We start from the raw sequence: 26500 nt of genomic DNA, 5'->3' as shown, positions 1-26500 counted from the left end.
CATTTTTAAAGTTTATTTTTCCTATGACAGATTGGTCCTTCGAGCCGGAAATATCTCTCGCTCTAGCCCAGGTCAGATGGGCCCGGTGGCATGAAACCATATGGGGAAGAGACCACATCGGTTCTTCTGCTCTGAAAAACCTCCGACTGAATTGTCGTTTAAAAGAGGCCAGCCACTGTTTCTGATCTGCAATTGGAGGACGAGTCAACAGTTCCAGTGAGACGATCAATCACGGAGGCTCAGGTAAGGAGGAATTTACCTTTTCTTTGTTTCAGATCAAGGACTTGTTACAGTATTTGTTTTTGTCAGGGAGATTTTATATATAAATCAGGGACAAAACAGATTGCTGTCTTGTCATAGATCAGGGAAACAGGATAGGTAGGCAGTTATTTTAGATAAACTGTGAAAAAAGAGAAAATCGTGGTACCATGTGATAAGAAGGGTTACGTAACAATTTCTAACTAAGCTAAGACAACATGGGAAATAAGTGCACAAAAAGTTCCCGAGATCCGCCTTTTACCGAAGATGTGAAATATATGCAATTACAGTGTGCCGATATCGTTAGGTACTATACAAAATGGGTTAATAAATACAAATTTGATGGCAAATTGGATAAACCTTCACTTATCAAACTTGTCAGACAACTTAAAACAGACGCAAAAGGTCAGGTAAAAAAGCAACGTCAATTGGGAGTTCCTCAGGCTCACAGGTGGCTTGAGGAAGCAAACCACAGGGAACAAAAGAATAAAAATTCAAAAGCAATGTTTTTAGATAAAGAAGACAATAACTTGGTAATAGCATCGGCCCCTCCACCACCTCTGCTCCCCTTACCAGAATATGAAGTGAGTGGACAAGCAGATCCACCTCCGCTATACCCAACTGTCCCTGCAAAATCAAAACCGTTTGTCAGAGATCCTGTCGAGACTAGGTCTCGAACACACAACTTAAGAGGGGATATTGAATTGTATGAAATAAATAAAAATTCAGGAGCTATGAGTGAAGAAGAAATATGTCCACTCATAGAAGTACCAAATCCACAGGCAGGACAGGACCCAACTCTTCTAGTATATAGACCGTGGACACCGGAAGACATCCGGAAAGCCACAGAGGGAATTCCCCAACCGAAAGTTAATTTTAGAAAATTCTTAGAAGACTTACAGGGCATGAGGTTAAGTTACCATTTGAATGGAGAAGAAGTAGAGAAAGTAGTCAGACAAATCGTAGGTCCAGATTGGCACATGATCAGTGGCAACTGGAATCCCCGTGACGCAGAATATAGGCCACTCCCACATAGTAGCGCAGAACTGGATAACATAGTGAAAGGTCTGACAGACCGAATCTCTGAGAAATGGAAGCCTAGGGCTGACTGGACTTGCATTAATCAATGCATAAAACAAGAAGGTGAAACTGTTGATAGATATTATGCCAGATTATTAGAGTGTTTTAATAACCACTGTGGAATGCAGGTACCTGAAGACCAAACACATGATTCCCCATATGAGCAGCAATTAAAAAATGCATTTTTAAAATCAGTATTGCACCCATAAGTAGTTTTATTACAAAGCACATGGTAGATCATCGAACGAGTAGATTACAGTCATTACTTGAATATGCAAGACATGCTGAAAGGCATTTTAATAGCAAAAAGAAAAAGAAAACTCAAGTATTTGCAGTAGAAGATGGAGCAGAAGTCTTTGTAGTACAGTCTGGGAAGAAGGTAAGAAAAATGCCCAGGGAAACAGACAATCTGATAAGCGATCAGAGGAGTTTGAAGAGAGAAAGAAAAGGGGTGAATGTTTTAAATGCAGAAAAAAGGGACATTTGGCAAGGGATTGCAGGCAAAATAAAAAGTAACCCCGGAAGACAAGGAGAGTGAGGACTGACTATATGGTAGTCAAGAATCATTAGAAGGAAATAATCAAGAAAAGACAAATACAAATGTGATAGAGGGAGTAGAGAATGTGACAGAAGAAATAGAGGATGTGCATGAAATCACAGATAATGAAGAAAATGAAATCTTGGATTTTGCATTATTGAGCCTAGAGCTCTACTTAGCAGACACAAAACCGGAAGTTACACTTCTGGCAGAGGGGAGGGAAGTTAAATTCCTGTGTGACTCAGGGGCTTCACGGACCCTGATACATCCTTCCAAACTACCAGAAAATTCAGAATCACTTGATTACATATTAGTGAAAGCAGCTAATGAACAACTGTATCGGGAACCACTCTCCCACAACATAGCAATAACTTACCCTGTTTCAGGGATGACCCAGAAAAGCAAAATTGTTGTTTCTGCAAAATGCCCAGTAAATCTTTTGGGCAGAGACCTTATGCAGATATTTGGCATAGCAGTAGTTCCAACTATACAGGGTATGGAAGCACAGCAACAAATGAATGCTTTTGTGGTGCGACCGGAGGGTGAAACATTTTACTGATACAGCCAGGATTGGTTACGACTGGTCCAGGGGAAGTAACCGAAGAACTGATGAACGTAGCCATCAGTAAATCCCCCTCCCTTGACACTGATAAACAGCATTTGTTGCACTGCACTCTATATTACTGTAGCAAACCAGGACCTGACAAAGAATATGAGCAAGAACTGTTTAGAAACCATGCTAACAGATTAGTATTACGTAATCTGTACTGGGACACAGAAGGAAACAGTGTAGTTAGCTGCTCATTTCCCCAGGAATTCCTAGCACTTTACAAATCTAATCGATTACCACATTAGTTTAACTAAAGATAAGAATGTGAAGTGGGCAGACCTAGGAGAAAAAGTCACAAGGTGGGAAAAACAGATCGAATTACAACTGTCGGAACAGGGAGTACAAAAGCAGAAGTTGAATTGGATAACACAGACACACCCAGCTGTGCATTTGCAGGCAAGTGAGGACAGCTGAGTAGCACTCTTACTAGAGGAAGAGGAAAAAGCCTTACGAGACATACCAGAGACTCTCTGGTCAACAGGGAAATCAGATGTAGGACTTATTCGTACAGCAGGACCAGTCACTATCATGCCAAAGTCAGCATTTAGACCTCAAAAGAGACAGTATCCCTTAAGAAAAGATGCAGAAGTAGGAATCAAACCTATAATGGAAGCCTTACTTAAGGAAGGAGTACTGACAGAATCTCCCGATTCGCCATATAATACACCCTTATTTCCTGTTAGGAAAGCAAATGGAGAATGGCGTATGGTCCAAGATTTACAAGCTGTAAATGACGCAGTTATACCTAGAGCACCTACGGTGCCAAATCCACACACTTTATTAAATGATTTGAAACCTCAACAAAAGTATTTTTCTGTGGTAGATATTAGCAATGCGTTTTTTCTCAATGCCAATACACCCTGACAGCCAACATTGGTTTGCATTTACATTTCAGGGGAAAAGGTATACATACACGCGACTACCACAGGGATATTGTGAGAGTCCAACAATATTCGCACAGGAAATGGCAAGCAACCTGGCGGGATTTATCCCACCGAAAGGCAGCCAGATTTTACTTTATGTAGACGACATTCTGCTGGCAGCCCCCAACCAGCAAGAATGCAGAGAAGATACCATAGCATTACTAAAATTTCTAGCTACTCAAGGACACAAAGTAAATAAAAACAAACTGCAACTTTGGAAAAAGTAGGTTAAATACCTGGGATATGTAATATCCAAAGAAGGCAGAATATTAGACGAAGACAGAAAAACAGCAATATTACAAGCACCCAAACCAACTACCAAGAAGGAAATGATGTCCTTCCTAGGTACGACTAATTTTTGTCGGAGTTGGATTCCAAACTATGCCTTGGAATCTGCTCCACTGACCAACTTAATATTCAAGAAGCCTATGGCAGCACAAGATTTATTACAATGGACACCAGAAGCAGAATCAGCTTTCTGCAAATTGAAACAACTGATAGCATCCTCATTAGTTTTAGGATTACCGAACTATCATAAATGATTTTTCCAAACTGTAGATTGTAAGCAGGGTTATATGACATCAGTGTTAACACAGCAACATGGGGACAAACAACGCCCCATAGCTTATTATTCATCACAGTTAGATCCAGTGGCGCGATCCTTGCCCCACTGTGTACAAGCAGTAGTCGCAGCTGCAATGGCAGTGCAGGCTTCAGCCTCAATAGTGTTATTCCACCCACTCACATTGAGAGTGCCTCATGCAGTCGCGATTATTTTACTGCAAGAAAAAGTAGCATATCTTTCTCCTGCTAGACATCTTTCCTGTATGACTATACTTTTGAGCCAACCTCATATGTCAATTGAACAATGTACGACTTTGAATCCATCAACATTGCTCCCAACCCCTGCAGATGGCAAACCACACTGCTGCCTGCAGGAGATAGAGCAAAAGACACTGCCTAGAAAAGATCTCACGGATGTTCCCTTGGATGATGCCGAGGTGACATATTATGTGGATGGCTCGTGTAGAAGGGGTCCTACAGGACAGAATCTAGTAGGGTATGCAGTAGTGTCTGATACTGAGATTTTAGAAGCAAAGACTTTACCACACAACTTATCTGCACAAGCAGCAGAATTGATTGCTTTAACAAGGGCATGTACCTTGGCTAAAGATAAACGAGTGAACATTTTTACTGACAGCCAGTATGCTTTTTCTACTGTACATGTTTTTGCACAGCAGTGGAAAAACAGAGGAATGATAACATCTACTGGTAAACCAATTAATCATGCGCAATTTATTTTAGATTTAGTAGAATCTATTCAGTTACCTCAGAAAGTAGCTATTTGTAAATGCATAGCTCATACCAAACAACAGGATAGGATTTCAAAAGGTAATGCGAGAGCTGATACAGCTGCAAAGCAAGCAGCTTCAGCTTCAGAAGTATTTCTTTTGAGTGAGGAATTACAACCATCTGAGATTTTAGACTTAGAAATGTTAAAAGCAATGCAGACACTTACTACAAATGTAGAAAAACAAAAATGGCTAAAATGAGGAGCAATTCTTGAGAAAGGGCTGTACATCTCCAAAGAAAAAAAAAACAATTTTACCATCTAACTTGTTTAGATATGCAGCTTTGTTGAGCCATGGGCAGTGCCATGTCTCAGCAGGGGGGATGGTACAGTTAGAGAATCGAGTGTTTACAATGTATGGATTTACAAACTACACAAAATATTTTTGTGTAGCATGCCATGTTTGTAACAGGCATCATGCACAGGGGGCACTGAAGCCTAAACAAGGGAGTTTCCCAACACCACCGTACCTGTTCCATACTATCTGTATGGATTTTATAGAACTAAACAAATGCGAAAATAAAATGTACTGTCTTGTCATTATAGATATGTTTTCCAAATGGGTGGAAGCTTTTCTGACTAAAAATCCAGATGCAGCTACTGTTGCAAAAGTCCTCGTTAAAGAAATTATTCCTAGATTTGGCATACCAGAAAAGATCTATAGTGACAATGGCACACACTTTGTAAATCAAACTATACAACAATTGAGCCGTTATTTCGGAATTTCTTTGAAAAAACATTGTGCATACCACCCCCAATCTGCAGGATTAGTAGAGAGGCATAATGGAGTTCTGAAAAATAAGCTTAGGAAATTGATTAGTGAGACACAAAAGAACCGGGTGCACTGTCTGCCTCTGGCACTGTTGAGTATGAGAACTGTTCCAAATGTAAAAGGGTTAACTCCTTTTGAAATACTGTTTGGGAGGGCATATTATACACCTCAGTGGAAACCTCTCATGCCTGCAGACCAGGAGGCTGACAGTTCACTTGCAGAGTATATGAGGTGATTTTTGAATAACAAACTCTTGCAGTTAAATTCTGATTCAGATAAAAAACAAGCCAGACCATCGGAAGCAGCAGTAGTCCCAGGCACGTGGGTCTGGGTGAAGGAAGAAAAGAAATTGGAGTTCTCCAAAGTGGGAAGGACCATACCAAGTACTACTGTCAACACCCACTGCAGTCAAGATCGCAGAGCGAGCGTCCTGGATTCATCTGACACACTGTAAATTGGTTAAAAACTTTGAACTGGACTGAAACCTTGTTACTGTTATACCACGAGAACAAAAAGAACCAGGTATAGAGTAAACAGGGATGCAGAACAACCTCAGAAAAATTGCATGATCGTCCTGTTAGCTATACTGGTAACAATGATTTTTTTTTGCTGTGGCCTTTCCTTTTTTCAGCCACACGAGTTGAACTGAACAAACGTGATGCATTACTCATAGACTGGCATCCAAACTTTAACACTTACCAAGCAATTAAATATGTGTATGCTGAGACTTTTAATGTTTCGAACTGCTGGATTTGCACAGCTATACCAACAGCATACGTGGGATTATTAATGACTGCTGTCCCCCTAGGGGTCAATGAGACCTGGGAAAACTTGATTTTTGATACTACACCTGTGAAATCACAAGACAAAATAGCATTGTACCTACCTGTTACACAAAAAGGAATTGCAATGTGACTGTTTCTTATGAATGTTATATTATGGCTAATAAGGCAGAAACTATCTGTGATGCAAACTATGACTCATATCTTGAACAAATGAAAAAAACTGTTAGTGAAATACAACGTAATCCTGTTCTTTTTAAGCAGCTTTCTATTATTGACAAGAAGATGTTTCATGCAGGGCGAGCATATATCAATACTAAAGTAGAGAATTATTTTGTTTGTGGGAAAAAGGCATACAAATGGCTACCTGAGAATTGATCCAGCAGTTGTTTTTTGGGTTACCTGGTTCTGGCCATATGACACACTGCAGCTTTGTCTCAGGGGAAAATTCAAAATGTGAGAGAAGTCAGCAGTAAACCTAGAAGTCCAATCAAGAGACCCGAGAATCCAGTGGGATGAATCGAAGCAGGGTGGAGAAACCATAACTCCATGAAAAACAAAGATAAACTGGCACATATGGACTTGAGTGACACTATTATATCATGGGCAGGCATAGCCCCTGCGTATGTCACAGTGAAATCAATTTGGGGGTTGAGAAAACTGTCCAAACTTCACAAAGTTATGAGCAATGCAACTTTTTCTGCTCTCGAATTAGTGACTGATGAACTAAATGCTATGAGAACTGTGGTGCTTCAAAACCGCATGGCTCTTGACTTCACCCTAGCGGTGAGAGGTGGTACGTGTGCTTTAATCAAAGAAGAATGCTGTTCGTATATTCCTTACAACCAGCATGAGATAAATGACCATCTTGAGGTGATCCAGCAAGTGTCAACCATGACCAAACCAGACCCAAACCCTCTGATGGACTTTTTCCAGAATTTGTTTGGGTGGTGGGGTTCCATCCTAATGAACAGCCTGATTGCCATTTGTGTGGGATTACTCCTATTAGGAGCATGCATTTGTTGTGGTATTCCCTGCATAAAAAAGTTAATCAAAGATTTCATAGACATATCAGTTTCTGAGAGTTTGTATCAAAGTACTGAAATTGAAGAGTTGTTGAAAACTGAAATGCTTTAATAAGTCTAAACTAAATGACTCTCTTAACTGCAAATCCAGAATGGAAGAGGTTAGGAGAAGAAGCAAACTGTTTATGCTTTTGAAAATAGAATAAAAAGTATTAACGGGGGGAAATGTCAGAAAAATATTCATTTTTATATATGTCTAATGCTTATTAGAAGCTAAAAGATTTAACACATTTTCATTCTATTTTATGTACAAGCTTAATTCTGTATGAAATTATAAGATGATTTTTCAAACCACAGTATGCTTTCTGAAACTGCAAGATGCACCCTGACATAGTATTTGCTAGCACAGCAAAATTCATGTTTATGCCTTTTGGAAATGTACTGAGAAGCAGGTGATTATCTGCTAGGTCAGGAAAATGTATGAATAGTGTATGAATAGAACAATACTGTTTTCTTTAATATGATTGAATATGAACAATCAGCTCTGTTCGTGTTATGAGAACATGCACAGCTGTGGAAAAGAAGAGATACATGAAACAAAAGACTGCTTGAAGAATCTGTACTTGCTTTGTGCTCGAATTAGCTATAGTACCTTGAATGTTGAATGGTAACATAACATAGTGGGAAGTTGTATATAACCAATGGTCACCAAGGTCACGTTGTTTTTCTTAGGAAGTTTTCATAAAATTAATAGTGTAAGCAGAAAATCATGGACAAACAGCTGCTATGTAATGATGATGTTAAAACTTGTGATTTGTTATGTCAGCTTGGTAGGCAATGTCTTATTAGAAAATGTATAAAATATCTGCACTTCCTGATTCTAGTTAGAAAAATTCTGTATTAGCACATTGTTGTCTCCTTGCTGCAAGATTAATGTGCCTTAACCTGAACCTACTGTATATTGATCATTTTTAAAGTTTATTTTTCCTATGACAGATCAACAGTTAAGAAACAAGAAGACTAAGGATTATACCCAAATAACATGGCTCATATGATGAGGTTCCTGTTTTCTATAAAAGATTCTTTCTTTTACACCATAACTACTTTTTGGGTGAAAGAACCAATTTATACAAACACACACACATCTGCACAAACACATGGCCAACAGTTACAGTAACTTGCAGTAGTATAGCTACAGCAGGCTAAGAGGGGAAACTACCCTGGGCACAAAAAAAGTTGGGGGAACAGTCAACTGATCCTGATACCAATCTCTTTTTAATGAGATACCAGCTTATAAAACCTGGTATTGCATTTGCGGTCAAACCTCAATGCTGTGGCACTTCATGTGTAGTATAAACTGCAATAACTACTTTGCTACCTTGTAGCAAGCAGTTTGCTGCAGTTTTTTTTTTCCTTAATTAAAACATCAGCACTGTAACACTCCATGCAGGAAAGGGATAAACTGCAACACCAGTTTGCTACATTTGAACTAAGATGTTTGCTACAGTTTAAAATGAGATTTTTTTTTAATTAAAACATGGCCTAAGCATTCGATACAGGCAGGGTAAAAGCTGTAGCAACAGTATGCTATATTTGTATCAAGTTGCAGTTTAAAAAGAAGGTTTTTTTTTTTATTGTTTGCTTGTTAAATCTTAAACATGAGTGCCATAGCACTCTATGAAGGCAGGGTATAAACTAAATTGGTGGCAACCAGTTTGCTGCAACTTAAAAGAAGACATTATTTATGTATTTATTTTTTAATTAAAGTTAGTTGAAGGAGAGTTGGGGCAAAGCACAGAATCAGGACCTGAATGGCTGAGGCGGAAGGGAGGGAGGTGCACTTTGAGCATCTGACCACCTAATTAGTGTGACAGTAGAAGGAATCCCCATGTATTTTTTATTTGGACTTAATGGAAGAGTTGGGAGTGAGGGTGTAAATCTAATTGTAAGAAGTTGATCATTGTGATCAGCTTATTACAGCAAAGTGTTTTTTTTTTTCCTTTTTTTTTTTGCATTAAAGCTAGGAGGTGGTATATTGATTCATAGTACCAGCCCAAGGCACTGATTGAACCAGCTATCCTTTTGAACCCTTGTATGACTACATATATATATATATATATATATATATATATATATATATATATATATATATATATATGTTTAGGCAAGGCTCAAATGTCAAACCCACCCCCATAGACAGCACAAGGAACAAGAAACTAAGGGTAATGCTGCTAAACGCCAGAAGTTTTTACCTCAAGATGCACGCACTCGAAGCTCTCCTCAGTATGGAGAACATCCATATCTGTGCAGTGACAGAAACCTGGTTCAAGGCTCCAGAGAGCACCCCAGCACTACCAGGCTATACCTCATATCATGCTTTTCAGCCCCAAAACCCGGACCAAACCACAAAAGGAGGGGGAGTTTCCATATTTATCAAGGATATCCACACCTCCAGGTTAGTGGCATTGCATGAAGTATCGGAGACCATCCATGTGCAACTAACAGTGGGCAAGACTGCTTTTCAGTTTATAGCATCCTACAGACCACCCTCTCAAAGTCAGGAATCCTACTCGCCTTTCCTGAAAACATTGGAGAACATGAAGATCTCTCCGAACACCATTATATTGGGCGACTTCAACTACCCAAACATTGACTGGGAGCACTACTCAAGCCCCAGCACATTAGCCCAAAGGTTCCTGGAAATTATAAACTGAAATGCTATGGAACAACTAGTCACTACTCCCACAAGAGGGGACAACATACTAGACCTGATCATTACCAACATGGGGACTCTATGCTCCACACCAGAAGTATATCCCTCATTGGTAAGATCAGACCATAAATTAATTTTGTTGGATGTCCACATCCCAACCCCACCCCAGCCCAGAAAACCACAGTGAAAAACTTCTCAAAAGCGAACTTCTCATAGGTTCATAGGTTCATAGGTTTATACTAGGCTATCTGCCCTAAGGCATTTATAAGCCTAGCCCAAATTTTTGTGGCTTAAGCCACCCCTTATATGAAAAAATACTGTGCCCATTAGTTTGTTGTGCCTCTGTCCAGCAGTGACACAGAGATGATTCCCGGGGTAAACCTACGATCTCCCATCCACAGGTCTAGATTTCTCTTGAACAGATTCAGCGAGGTGCTCTGCCTCACATGGACCGGGATTTTATTCCACAGCATAGGGAGTCTCTGAGTGATAAATCTATCCCTCCAGCACGTCCTATTTATATCCGTGCTAAGGTTTAAGTCGCTTGCTCTAGTGGTTTTGGTGGATTTGGATTTTTGAGGTGGAGCATGTCCATTAATTCCGGGTTGGACATGGCCTTGTATGTCAGGCACATGTCACCTCTGAGCAGATGGTATGCGACTGAATAGAGCTGGAGTTTCTTCAATCTGGCAGCATATGACAGATTTTGGAGTCCCTTTATCCTTTTGGTGAGGAACTTTTGGGGTCTCTCCAATTGCTGCAGATGTCGGGTGAGATACATCCCGAATGGGGCATTGTACTCGATCATTGGTCTGATAAGTGAAGAGTACAGGGGAACAATAACCTCACTAGATCTGGATGTGAATCCCTTCATGATCAGGTGGGCAATGTAGAAGGTCTTTCTAACCACTTTAGCAATGTGAGTGTCAAAAGAAAGGCCACTGTCAACCTGGGTCCCCAGGTCCCTGATAACCTCTTCTGTGCTTAGTGGATTGCCACCTATATGGTAGCTTGGGGTTACCTTGTTTTTCCCGAAGGGTATGACTATACATTTTTTGGCGTTTAAATTCAGTCCATGGCTCTGGCACCAGCTATCTGTTTCCGTGAGTCCCTTCTGAAGGATATCTGTGTCTGATGCACTTTCCACTATGGCGCCCAGTTTGCAGTCGTCTGCAAACTTTGTCAGCCAAAGATCTCCTATGTTGGCCTGTACTTCTGAGAAGTAGATGCCAAACAATAGGGGGCCAAGGACTGAGCCCTGTGGGACACCACTTGTGACCGGCTTGGAGTCTGACACAGCGCCAGCAACTCTAACCCTGTGGGTTCTGTCCTTAAGCCAGTTTGCAACCCATCTTGTGACATATGGGTTTACATTTAAGCTGGTAAGTTTTTCTACAATACCCGAGTGGGGTATTGTGTCGAAAGCCTTTGCAAGGTCAAGGTAGGCTGTATGGACTGCCTTTCCTCATCAATGGCCTTGGTGACTGTTTCAAGAAGTCGACCAAGTTCAAAAGGCATGATCTTCCCTTGACAAAGCCAAACTGGGTCGGGTCCAATGTCTGCAAGTCCCCTATATCTTTGTTTATGAGCTCCATTATGATCCTCTCCATAGCTTTGCAGACTAGACTTGTTAAGCTTATGGGGCGGTAATTACCAGGGTCCGTGAGGCGCCGCCTTTGTGGAGTGGGACAACAGTTGCCGTCGCCACTCCTTGGGCACGTATCCTGTGGTAAGGCTGAGATTAAACAGCTGCCTTATGTGCGGGTTTAATTCCTCATTTAGCTCGTGTAGCACACAGCCGGGGACACCATCCGGTCCCATTGATGCTGTGTTTTTAGCTTTAGAGAGAGCAGCTTTCACCTGCGCATTTGAGATGTCCGGGAGGCTACACTCGGCTGGGATAGTTATCTCTCCTTTAGGGGAGAGGGGTGAAGTTTGCACTGAACCTGTCTGCCAGTATGTTGGCAATGTCTGTGGGTTCAGTGATTTTTGTATCATTTTGGACTAATTCTGAGCATATCTGGGAGTTTCCACCCAGGTTCCTAACATAGCTGAAAAAGGCCTTATGATTGTCCTTTGAATCCATGGCAATTTTTCTCTCAAAATTGGCCTTAGTTGATTTTATGAGTGCTCGTATTTTTTACTAATAATGATCAGGGGTGACTTCCCTTTTATGGATTTTGTTCTATCATGTAATAGCTTTCTCCTCTTATTGTAAAGTTTGTTAATGGCTGGGGTCCACCAGACTGGACGTTTGCCCTTTGTGGAAAGAGTCTTGGTTTTATTTGGGATTGCCTGATCCATGCAGTCCTGGAGGTGTTCATAGAAGGCATTTGTAAGGGCTTCCAGCTTGGGTTGTGGTTTCCACTGGCTCAGGGGCCTTGAAGGATACCACACCAGTCTTGAGTAGTGTGAAGTTTGCTTTAGAGAAGTTCTTCACTATGGTCTTTTTGTTTGGGGTGGGGCGGGATGTGGATTTCCAGTGAGATTAGTTTATGATCAGATCTCACCAATGAGGGATATACTTCGTGTGGAGCATTTTGTCCCCATGTTTGTGACAATGAGATCTAGTATATTTTCTCCTCTCGTGGGAACAGTGACTAGCTGTTCCATGGCATTTGAATTTATGAACTCCAGGAACCGTTGGGCTAGAAAGTTAGGGCTTGAGTAATGTTCCCAGTCTATATTCGGTAGTTGAAGTCACCCAATATGATGGTGTTTGGAGATACATTTATACCCTCCAGTGTCTTCAGGAAGGCTGTGTGGGGTTCCTGAGTTTGAGAGGGTGGCCTGTAGCATGCTACAATTTGTAGAGCAGTTTTGCCTATGGTTAGTTGCACCTGGATGGTTTCCAAGCTTAGGCGTTGCCACCAACCTCGAGGTGTGGGTATCCTTTATGAATATGGATACACCCTCCTTTTGTGGTGTGGTCCAGGTTTTGGGGCCGAACGCATGATATGAGGTAAAACCTAATAGTGCCGGGTGCTCTCAGGAGCCTTGAACCAGGTTTCAGTTACAGCACAGACATCGATGTTCTCCATACTGAGAAGGGCCTCGAGTGCGTGCATTTTGAGATTTAGACTTCTGGCATTGAGCAGCATTACCCTCAGTTTCTTCCCATTTTGTTTTCTAGGGTGGTTGGTTTAGAATTTGAGCCTTGCCTAAAAAGGCACTATGGGGTGGCAAGAGCCTTAGCCAATATCCGAATCCCAGGGTGACAGGTGCAAGCCGTCCCTTGGCAGCGTGGCTTGTCAAGCATGTCATCCCAGGCAGACAGACACTGGATCCCCTTTGAATGACACCAGACATTAAGCCAATTGTTAAAGCTGATCATCTTGTCTCTATATTGTGGCATCATTCTTGGTGAAGGAAGGATACTGCTCAGGGTTAGGGTCATACCTGCCTGGGCTACATAATCAGAGAGCTCCCCTATGTCTCTTTTCATGTAGTCCAGGGAGGTACGTCTCAGGTCGTTCACACCAGCATGGACAATGACTGTGTCATATTTGTACTTGCCCTGGAGTGACCCGAGTGCTTGTGTTATGTGGCGGATTCTAGCCCGATAGGCAGCTTACTGTGACCCTCTCCTTGTTCAGCCTGGTGAGTGGGACGTCAGTGTGTCTGACTATGGAGTCACCTATGACAAGTATGTTTGGTGTTGTATTTGGCCTTAAGGGCTGTGACTGCTTTGCACACTGCTTTTGTGGTTTATGTGTTGCTTGTGGGGTGTCTTGAGGTAGCAGTTGTTTGGGTGTCTGCTTTGGAGGCCTCTGCTGTTTAGGTAAATTTTTACTCAGAGCCTCCGAGTATGTCTTTGTGTGTTTATGTGTTTGATTCAGTGGAGTGGTAGCATTATGTGAGGCTGGTTTTGTGGTGTGTGTAGTTGCCTTCTCCTCCTGTCTGGTCTTGCCAGTCCTGAGTTGAGAGAGCTCAGCCTCCAGTTTGGCTAAATAGCTGCATCTCTCGCAAGTATTTGTGTTATGTGGGAGGAGGAGAGGGTTGTCTGTGTACATGAGGCAGTTATAACATTGCCTCAAGATTCCCAGATTCACCAGCTGGACCGGAGAGAAGATTGACAACTGACCTTTGGACATGCTAGAATAATATTGGGAATTCCTTAATTGAAAACAAGGGCCAGTGGGGAGTGAGGGCATAGTGCTTTTAATTTTTAGTGCTGACTTATATAATTGCTTTAGTGAGCAAGTGCCAGTTAACTTGAGTGCAATGTGTTACAAGTAACTAAATGCAAAAACGACAAACAGTAACTTTCTTTCAAGTGAAACAAGGAAATAAGTACAGTAAGCAATGCAGATATCACTAGTGATCCACAGAAGCTGAGAAGTTATGATTAGGTGGAATTAGCTTCCAGGGAAATAACAAGCAAACAAACAACAAGCATATAAACAAAGCTAGATTCAGCAGGCCTGGATCTAGTCTATGCTAGAGCAAACAAGGTGAACCAATTTCAGTAAGATACAGTTCAAATATTCAGGCACTATAAACCTTTAACCAGAAATTCCCAGCTCAGAAGGGCAGAGTGCAGCCTCTTCTCCCACAAGAGTGCAGACCACGAACCTTCTTAATGTAAAATAACTGGCCTGAAGCCCAAGTGCCTAAACCAGAACTAATACACTTGGACACTGGGCTCTCAATCAGCAGTTCCCAACTTAGAAGGATGAAAGCTACCTGTCTTGCCACCACAGTGCTTGCCACAAACCTTCCTAATGTAAAACAACTGGTCTGAAGCCCAAGTGCTTAATCCAAAAGACTTGAATGATAGCTACACTTTAATCAAGTTACAACCAAGCAGTAATAAATACCATTGAATACTTTAGAGAATGTCTGGATTAGTGCTCAAGTTACATAAACAAAGCTAGATCCAGCAGGCCCGAATCCAGTCTATGCCACAGCAAACAAGGCGCACCAACTTCAGTAAGAAACAGTTCAGATATGCATGCACTATAAGCCTTTAACCAGAAATTCCCAGCTCAGAAGGGCAGAGTCCAGCCTCTCCTCCCACAAGAGTGCAGACCACGAACCCTCTTAATGTAAAATAACTGGCTTGAAAGCCCAAGTGCTTAAACCAGAATTAATACACTTTTAGAATAACAGACACTGAGCCCTCAATCAGCAGTTCTCAACCTAGAAGGATGTAAGCTACCTGTTCTGCCACAACAGTGCAGACCACAAACCCTCTCAGTGCAAAACAACTAACTGGTCCGAAGCCCAAGTGTTTAAACCAAAAGGCTTAGAATGAGTTACACCAAGCAGTAATAAATACAATTGAGTATTTTAAGATGATGCAAAAGTAAAAAGAAGTAGGTAAAACACAAGTACAGTAAAAGCAGATGAAAATTTTTTTTTTTTTTTTTCTGAACAAGTGCTGAGATCAAAGAAACAGATTTGAGTGCTGAAACTAGAAAACTGGCTAGTTATAAGAAAGAAAAACAAGCTAGAAGGCTTCCCTCAAACACAGAAGGGCTTGGGGCTCAGAAGCCTACAAATAGTCTGTACCACTTAACAAGAAAGGCAGGAAATAAGCTTAATTTTTTTTTCTATTTCCCAGATGCTCTCTTTGTACACAGTAGGAGTGCCTGAAATCAGAATATGATCTCACTGCACTCAGTTGAGGGAGCAAATGAGATGGGCCCAGAGGCAGGCTGAGGGGCGGCAGTTTCAATGCCACTAAGATTAACACCAAAACAAAAACAGAGGTGGTGGGAATAACTGAAGAGCAGAATAACTTCAGATAAAAATTCCTTCAACACTCAAATTAAATACTGTATTTTTAAAAAAAGAGCAGATAAAGGTACTTAAATTCTCTTATACGTCCAGTTGAATATAACCAAGTTCTTAGCTGGCCAAGCTGAAGTTTTAAAGCAGGAATTATTTCACATGCACCAGTTTAAATATGCAAGGACAGGAAATCAAAGAATGTGGCTACCCCCACACCTGTAATTACTAGCAAATAACAAAATTCAGCCAACACTAGCTTCAGTTCAAGTTACTAAAGAGCAGAATAACTTCAGATAAAAATTCCTTCAACACTCAAATTAAATACTGTATTTTTTAAAAAAAAGAGCAGATAAAGGTACTTAAATTCTCTTATACGTCCAGTTGAATATAACCAAGTTCTTAGCTGGCCAAGCTGAAGTTTTAAAGCAGGAATTATTTCACATGCACCAGTTTAAATATGCAAGGACAGGAAATCAAAGAATGTGGCTACCCCACACCTGTAATTACTAGCAAATAACAAAATTCAGCCAACACTAGCTTCAGTTCAAGTTACTGAAGAGCAGAATAACTTCAGATAAAAATTCCTTCAACACTCAAATTAAATACTGTATTTTTTAAAAAAGAGCAGATAAAGGTACTTAAATTCTCTTATACGTCCAGTTGAATATAACCAAGTTCTTAGCTGGCCAAGCAGAAGTTTTAAAGCAGGAATTATTTCACATGCACCAGTTTAAATATGCAAGGACAGGAAATCAAAGAATGTGGCTACCCCACACCTGTAATTACTAGCAAATAACAAAATTCAGCCAACACTAGCTTCAGTTCAAGTTACTGAAGAGCAGAATAACTTAAGATAAAAATTCCTTCAACACTCAAATTAAATACTGTATTTTTTAAAAAAAGAGCAGATAAAGGTACTTAAATTCTCTTATACGTCCAGTTGAATATAACCAAGTTCTTAGCTGGCCAAGCTGAAGTTTTAAAGCAGGAATTATTTCACATGCACCAGTTTAAATATGCAAGGACAGGAAATCAAAGAATGTGGCTACCCCCACACCTGTAATTACTAGCAAATAACAAAATTCAGCCAACACTAGCTTCAGTTCAAGTTACTGAAGAGCAGAATAACTTCAGATAAAAATTCCTTCAACACTCAAATTAAATACTGTATTTTTTTTTAAAAAAAGAGCAGATAAAGGTACTTAAATTCTCTTATATGTCCAGTTGAATATAACCAAGTTCTTAGCTGGCCAAGCTGAAGTTTTAAAGCAGGAATTATTTCACATGCACCAGTTTAAATATGCAAGGACAGGAAATCAAAGAATGTGGCTACCCCCACACCTGTAATTACTAGCAAATAACAAAATTCAGCCAACACTAGCTTCAGTTCAAGTTACTGAAGAGCAGAATAACTTCAGATAAAAATTCCTTCAACACTCAAATTAAATACTGTATTTTTAAAAAAAAAAAGAGCAGATAAAGGTACTTAAATTCTCTTATACGTCCAGTTGAATATAACCAAGTTCTTAGCTGGCCAAGCTGAAGTTTTAACTGAAGTGGAATCCTTCAAGGCCCCAGGGCCAGTGGAAACTATGGCCCAAACTGCAGAATCCTATATAAACGCATTCTACGGACATGTCCAGGAATGCATGGATCATGCTATCCCAAACAAAACCAAGACCCAATCATCCAAAGGCAGGCGTCCAGTCTGGTGGACCCCTGCCATAAATAAACTGTACAACAGAAGGAGGAAGCTACTACATGATAGAGCAGAATCCCTAATAGGCAAGGCATCTCTGATCAGTACTATCAAAAAATTACGATCCCTCATAAAATCCTCCAAGGCCAGCTTCGAGAGAAAAATTGCACAGGACACCAAAGACAATCATAAGGCTTTTTTCAGTTATGTTAGAAACCTGGGATGCAACTCCCAGAGTTGTTCTGAGTTGATTCTAAATGACAAAAAATACACTGAACCCACAGACATTGCCACTATCCTGGCAGACAAGTTCAGTGCAAACTTCTCCACCCCCCCCCAAAAGAGCAAATATCTATCCCAGCAGAGGGCTGCCTCCCAAACATCTCTGATGCTCAGGTGAAGGCTGCCCTCTCCAAAGCAGAAAACACTGCTTCCATGGGACCAGATGGCGTCCCAGGTTGCGTCCTACATGAACTTCAAGAGGAACTAATCCCTCAAATAAAACAGCTATACAATCTCAGCCTCACTACAGCATATGTGCCCACAGAATGGCATACAGCAACAGTGGTCCCACTCCACAAAGGTGGATCCTCTACGGACCCTGGAAACTATTGCCCCATAAGCCTGACTAGCTTAGTCTGCAAGGCTATGGAGAGGATCATCACGGAGCTCATAAACAAAGACATTGGGGACCTACAGACACTAGATCCTACCCAGTTCGGCTTTGTCAAGGGCAGATCCTGCCTTTTGAACTTGGTTGACTTCTTCGAAACAGTCACCAAAGCCATAGATGAAGGGAAGGTAGTCCACACAGCCTATCTGGACCTTGCAAAGGCATTTGACACAATACCCCACTCGGGCATCATAGATAAGCTATCCAGCTTAAATATAAACCCCTATGTCACAAGATGGGTCGCAAACTGGCTCAAAGACAGAACCCACAGAGTGAGAGTTGCTGGAGCCATGTCAGACGCGAAACCAGTCACAAGTGGCGTCCCACAGGGTTCTGTCCTGGGACCACTCTTGTTCGATATATACTTTTCCGAGGTACAGGCAAATGTGGGAGGACTATGGCTCACCAAGTTCGCAGACGACTGCAAACTGGGCGCCATAATCAACTCTCCAGCTGACACAAACATCCTTCAAAAAGGTCTCACAGAGACAGATAACTGGTGCCAGTGCCATGGTTTAAAGCTAAATGCCAAAAAATGTATAGTCATACCCTTTGGCAAAAACAATGTGCCCATAAATTACCACATAGGCGGAAACCCATTAAGTACAGAGAAAGTTATTAGGGACCTGGGGACCCAAGTTGATAGCAATCTCTCCTTTGAAACCACATTGCCAAAGTGGTTAGAAAGACCTTCTACATAGCCCACCTCATCATGAAGGGTTTCACATCTAGATCAAGAGAGGTAATCGTGCCCCTTTATTCATCCCTCATCAGGCCCATCATAGAATACAATGCCCCTTTTGGGATGTACCTTACCCGACACCTGCAGCAATTAGAAAGACCCCAAAAGTATCTCACCAAGAGGATCAAGGGTCTCAAACAGATGCCATATGCTGCTCGGCTAAAAAAACTCCAGCTCTACTCAGTTGCATACCGCCTACTTTGAGGCGATCTATGCCTGACATACAAAGCTATGTCAAATCCAGAATTAATGGACATGCTCCACCTCAGTAAATCTAAATCCCTTAGAGCCACATGCTCGAGGGACATGAACCTCAGCACAGAAATAAATAGAACTTGCTGGAAGGACAGGTTCATAACCCAGAGGCTCCCTTCGCTCTGGAATAGAATTCCAATTCATGTGAGGCAGAGCACCTCACTGAATCTCTTCAAGAAGAATCTCGATAGGTGGATGGGGGATCGTAGGTTTGTCCCAGGGATTACTCCCGTGTCACTATTAGACAGAGGCACAGTAAACTAAACCTTAAAAAGGGCACAGTATACTCAAATCAAGGGGTGGCGTAAGCCATACAGAATCGGGCTAGGCTTATAATTGCCTCAGGGCAGATAGCCTATTATGAACCTATGAACCTATATATATATATATATATATATATATATATATATATATATATATATATATATATATACCTAGAAATGTATTTCAGCTTGCTGCTTTGAGAACCATATATTGAAACTCATTGCAACCGCCTAGTGCAAGAATCTGAGACAAACACCCAAATCAGGAACAGATTTTAAAATATTTCTGTTATATACTTAGCAATTTGTTAGAAAAACAATCAGTTTCCCAATGAACATGACAAAACACCTCTCATTTTCTTGATCAAGTATTCTGGACAAATCTAAAAGTAATGGGAGGATGCACAATTTATTTTGCCTGTTTGTTAATCAGGTAAGTTCACTGGACAAAGTATCACTTTTCAGGTACAATCCAAGAGCACTGTCTGGACTTGTTCCCCCAGTAGGTAAATGGAGATAGAAGGATTCAAACCCTGTACTTAGACCACAGGAAGCAGTATAGTAGCACTAGAGAGTCTTAACTGCCAGACAACTGTAATTTATTCATAAAGTTAACAGAATGATAGATGTATTGATATGCATTTTATTTAATAATATGAACAATCAGACTGTAATGACTGGAATTATTGACTGACTCTAATCCTCAGAGACTTACCAAAAAAATAAAAGAAGTTAAAGATGGAGGAGGCATATGAAACAAAATCAAACATGTTCTGCAAAACTGGACATAGAAAAAAGACTACTCTAATTCATTAACTTAAAAGAACATTAAACAAAGAATACATTTTGCATCAGCAATCATTTTCTAACCAAGAATTCAAAGTGGAAAATGCCAGAAAGAAAGATATACTCGGATTTTAGGTGCAGATCCTTAAGGAGAATAACAATAATCATACAGAATATTATATATTCCTAAAGCAGCAGAAAGTATTCTAAGAACTAAAACAAAATATTCTAAGAACTAAGCAAACATAAGAATAGAGAAAGAAGATTCTGCCAATAAGGGCGATTGCAATTAGGGGTACAGAAAAAACGCAAGAGGAGGCTGGAATTCACTGCAGAAAATTGGCAAAGGAATCATAGTATTGGAAGCAAATAAGTATAGAAGGAAAGGTAATAGAATGGGAACAGGCCAGGAATTAATATGGACTGCAGGCTAGAGATTGCCTTTCCTATTAAAGATTGTTATCAGAGTATAAGCTAAGATAAATATATAGGAAGACCTTAAGTGAAAGACCAGTACTGGTAGAGTTTTCAGCAGAGTCTAGAACAGAAGCAGCTGTTAAATAAGGGCAATTAGTAGGGCATATAAAATATTGCATAATACCTATAGAAATCAAACAGAGGAAGCTAGAAAGGATTGGGAAGATAGCTTGGTTAAGCAATTCACAAATAAACAGTAGGGGAATATGTATTTGGCTCTCAAATATGCAACAAAGTATAGAAGGTTTACATCTTTTATTGGAAGTATTTGCATAGTTATTTCTATACCCCAAGCAAGCTCCAAAGAATTTTTTTCCTCAGGTAGATTGCAAATGTTGGAGGAGTGACAGGGAAGAAAGAGATAATTGGGAAAATATTTTTGCGAGTATAATGATGTGGCAGACTTTAGAAATTCCATGCAGATTACTCTTGTTAGAAATACTGAGAGCCCAAACTGGTGTAACTAAGAAAATTATTGCTTCTTCTTTTTTTTTTTAAGATGTGAGACAGAATTGGAATTGTCTAGGCATAGTAAGGCCTTGCCAAGCTTAATTCTGGTGGCTGCCAAAAGAGCAAGAAGTGGGATCTTTAGATAGGGGTAGGAGGAAATTATATAGAAAAAATTGGAATTTTGGACACAATACATGCAGAATAATGTTTTGGAGGAGGAATATGGTTTAAGGGAAGGCAGAAATTGAATGAGCTATGTAATGTTTGACTGACAATGACTGCATAGATTGTAAGTGATGTATAATGTTTGCCACTGAAAATATATTAACATTGTTTGTTTTTCTTTTATATAAATATGTGATTGCATGTGTCATAAGTGATAATTCAATAAATATGTTTCTTGTTTATAAAAAAAAAGGATAGAAATATCACTTAACTAAATATATTTCCATATTAACAAATATAGAACAGGATGTCCAGAAGAAAAGTCCTTCTATAACTGCACACTTTAAACAACAATTATTTTGCGGTCCTTTCAGAATGCTGGCATAAGTCTTCAATATTATAATGAAGGTGTGATGTAGATATCTGCATTTTTATTGTGCAGTAATCTTTGATTTTTACACTAAATATGATTTGTGCAGATGTCTTTTTCCATGCCTAAAATCAAGCCTTATTCATGAAAAATAGGTAGCAATATTCAAGTAAAACATTGCCATCACCACAAAAACTTAAATAAACAGCCGCTGCATTCTGTATCTACTAATGGGAATCTGGTTAAGTCCAGTTATAATCAGAGACCCTGAACAAGCTGTGTCATAACTTGCTTGTAGCACATAATTTCCAAACAAAGAAGGTGCAATGTAGTACAGTATTTCCCCAATGTGGCAACAGAAAAATAAGTAAATACAGATCAAAAAACAATTTAAGTTGCAGCAGTCAGCACAACTGTAGAAGAGTACAGAAGGAACAGCAAGGTAACTCACACAGACAAGGCGTTAGAATTCTACCATCTTACATTTATTGCCAGCTTAATGTATTCACAATGTGGCACACACACACACACACACACACACACACACACACACACACACACACACACACACACACACACACACACACCAGCACACATACATACACCACATGCATATACACACACATATGTATATTCACATGCAATTCTCAATTCTTCAGACATTAAAAAATTGTGCACATGCATACATGATTCTCAGTTCTGCAGGAATTATAAAAATTATACCTGTTTATTTGATCCATATTCTTTGGTTTGGTTTGTTACATCAGTAGCTCAAACTCAAAGCAGGTTTTCAGTGGCAAGCAATCAGGCACTACAAGTTTTTTATTCAGATTCTCAGCCAAATTATTACAGGGTGACCTATCTGTTACATTATGAACAGCACCTCACACAGCTGCTATCAGCTTTTTCTAAAATGAAAAGTCTGAGATTGTAGCTCTAACTATGTTTTAGCTTCAGGAGGTCTCACACTGGCTGAAATATTAGTCTGGAGCAAAACAGTGCAAATGAGGGTACTCAGTTTGTATTGATTTGTAGATGTTGTGGACTGTAGGGTCATTGGAGTGTGAGAAGGAGAATTGGATTAGTTTACTGCTGAGAAGAACTAGTGTATAAACATAATACGTTTGCAAGGAACAGGACTCATTTGGGTGGAAGTGGGGGAGAATTCTTGGAGGTTGTTTTAAGCAACTTGTCAAAAATTCCTTATGGAAAAATGCATTGGAAAAGATCTATTCACAAGTCATGACATAAGGATAGTTTTGATTGTTTGTTAATTAGTATTAAAAGCTTAAATAGTAAGACTGGACACTTTGAAACTGCACTGGGGACTAACATCTGTGATATTGTGTTACCATAACATGATTTCATGATGACTGTTTACCTGCAGAATTTATACATTATAAAGGTTACATTAAATATAGAATTAATATTTTGGGTGAGGATGTATCTCTGTATATCACAGATGAGAAAGATAAAATCACATTATTTCGCAGTAAGGATGGATTTTCCATTGAATTTGTTGCAGCCAATATTCAGCTGGGTAACTGAGTAGTTAAGATTGCTTCTTTCTATTGATCCCTCAATTTTAGCAGTGTGGACTGTATGGAATTTGTGACCAAGTTAAGTCATTCCATTAAGGAAGATTATTTATTCATAAGTGGTGACCTAACTGCCCCTAGCATTGACTGGGATACTGTGGAGTCAGGGAAAGATTGGTCACACAATGTTCCCTGTCTGATTTTAAAAGCATTGTTAATGAGCCTAGCTACATAGAAAATATCTCGGATATGATTTTTATTGAGAACTCAAGTGTTAACCATGGATGATGAACAGTTCTCAGTTTAGGTAATTCTGATAATCTGGGAATGGCATGAGAGTTATGGATGCAATATTGAGAAACAGTTTATATATTAAAGAATAATTATACTTGCATTGTAAATTAAATAGATAACTGGGGTAGAAGGAGGGAATTAATGGGAAACACATTTCTGACCAAAGGAAAATATTTTATTAGTGCATGGATTCACTGGTACTTAAATATATTCCAGTAGGTGTTCAATTTTACACTAACAAGGTACACAAGAAACTGTATATGCTGTATTTGTATAAGCAAGAAAGAAAAATAATTCCACTTCTCCGGTACATAAAGGTTTTTAAGCAACTCAAGGGATGACTGAGACAGTGACATCATTGCCAACAGTACAAACTGCACTAAATATAAGACATTGCATATCTGGAAACCTAAGAAACAGTTGTCAAAAAGAATCACACAACATCTGTTGAAACTAAAGCTCACAGATATGCACAGCCCACTTGCAAAACATTCTCAGGAATGCAAATATCCTAGCTTTTTATTCCATGTGGTAGAAAGAATCACTAACAACCCACTAAACATGGAAACAAACTCCCTATTGGAAAAAAAGGAGCTCAAGTGGTAAATTAGAATTCTAGCTTACAGAAGTGTGTGTGTGTGTGTGTGTGTGTGTGTGTGTGTGTGTGTGTGTGTGTGTCTGTGTGTGCGTGCGTGCGTGTGTATGTGTGTGTGTGCATGTATGCATGTATGTATGACTGAATGTATGCATTGTGTGTGTTGGAGAGTGAAGGGACTGGGGATAACTTTGCGTACATGATGCTGTTACCAGCACAGTTACCTTCTGCAGGAAGTGTCGATCTGCACTCTGTGATACTTAACTGTGGTACCGATGCATACGGTTTACTATCAATTAGTCGACTGTAACACAGTCGAAAACTGATACTGTTGAACCAAAATGTCAGGTTGCACAACATCGAATGAAGAAAATGCTGAACCAGATGTCCAAACATGTCGATGTTGACATTTTCATACTAAAAGCAAACACAGAGACTGTCTGCCTCTCAAAGTTATCAGACTACATTTCATTTTTGCAGGGGGGCAAGCCCCCCTGCACCCCCCCCACCCCCTACTTACATATACAAACTCCGAGTTTGCACTACAGTGAGGGTAAGAGTACATTTCCTGATCCCTACTATAGTGCAATCTGGCTTGTAATGTCAGAATTCACAACAGTGAATGCTGTATTGCATTCGCTGATATAAGTTCCGACATTTCTTGTGCCGATGTTTTGAGTCGACATACGGCTCACACGACATTTTGTAAATCGTACAAGTTGCGATAGAAAAATTGATAGTAAACCGATACATACAAATTAGTCAATCATAAGGTCTTGCCTCACTCAAGAATCTCATATTGCAGAAACAGGGCCTTTTCTCTGCTGCTCTTTCAACCCATAATAGGGAATCTTTATGAATCCATTTGACTGACTTTCATTATTCCAATTATTATTTCTATAATATATCTCACTGGAAACAAATATTAATTTCCTCCTCAAGTGCTGAACTGTTAAAGTATCTAGGTAAAAGTGATTTTTTTTTAACATCAGTAGAAAAACTAATATCAAAGATTATAGACATAGAGCACTCAAGGATTGATTTTATACTTGAATACCTTCATCTGTTGAAGGAAAAAGAGCTTACAATTTTTTGTTAACAGTTATAATGTTATTTGAATTCACCTGAAATATTCCTTAATCATAAAAGCTTTGGTCTAGTTTGAGACACTTCCATTTTTTATTAAAATTATCAGAGTGCATATCTGACTTAACTATATTGTTGCTATCTACAAGAACTGTACTCCCTATAGTATTTGATTTAGTGTAACGTATTGATCTGTAGGTTGTCTGTTTCTGTAACTTTCTCAAGAGCATACTTTAATGATTTAACCATGCCCACCTCTTTACTTAAGTTTAAACATTCATGTTCAAGCATTTCATGTACTGCAGAAGTAACCAGCTAAATACATGGTTCTCTTTTAGGAAAACTATTGGCATCCCAGGCAATTAAACCACGAGAAGAGATAACACAAAAGCTTGCAGCACATACCATTTGTTATTATCAAAGTTAGTAAGGTCATCATACAACCTAGTCTTTCTGGCAGCATTTATCCATTTATTTCATTTAGAACAGAAAAGAAATGTCCTTGGAAATCAAAATTACTAAAATTTAAATTGCAAAATATACCTGTGCAATTACCCTGTCCATTTCCATCTGCTTTGCCTATTTTGAGTATCCCACAACGATCTCCATTGCTCACAAAAGGGATCCTCTCTCTCTCTCACACACACACACACACACACACACACACACACACACACACACACACACACACACACACACACACACACAGAAACACAGAAACGCACACACGCACACGCACGCACACGCACGCACACACACGCACACACATGCACAAACAAACACAGGCACACACACACACAAACACACACATACAGACACACACACACACAGACACACACACACACAGACACACACACGCACACACACACACACACACACACACACACACACACACACACACACACACACACACACACACACACACACACAGACCCACACACACACAGACCCACACTCACATACCAGTCAGCTATGTAAGACAGGTGAGGCAAAGTAAAAAATACAAATAGTTAAAGTTAAAGTGATGCCTCCTTGGTTCTAGCTGAATACCAGGTATACTCTTCAGTTAAGAAATTGAAGTATAGCAATGCAGACCTTTCCGTCACAGCAACTGGAAAAGTAAAACTGGACAGCATGATAAGAATATGGGAGTACATTTACATATATCTATATGTATATATATATATATTTTTAATTTCGCCAAATCTTTTGAGAAGTCAATGTAAGCTTAAAGTTCATGAAATTAGTATTATTTCAATCTTTTATGTTAGCCAGAAGTGGTCTTCCTAGCATCCGCAATGTGCCCAGTAATGAGTCCT

This window comes from Protopterus annectens, chromosome 1.part1, assembly GCF_019279795.1.
Source record: "Protopterus annectens isolate FY-2018-M chromosome 1.part1, PAN1.0, whole genome shotgun sequence".
Taxonomy (NCBI): Eukaryota; Metazoa; Chordata; order Ceratodontiformes; family Protopteridae; genus Protopterus; species Protopterus annectens.
The sequence above is the reverse complement of the archived record's forward strand: the minus strand, read 5'-3'. Positions refer to the sequence as shown.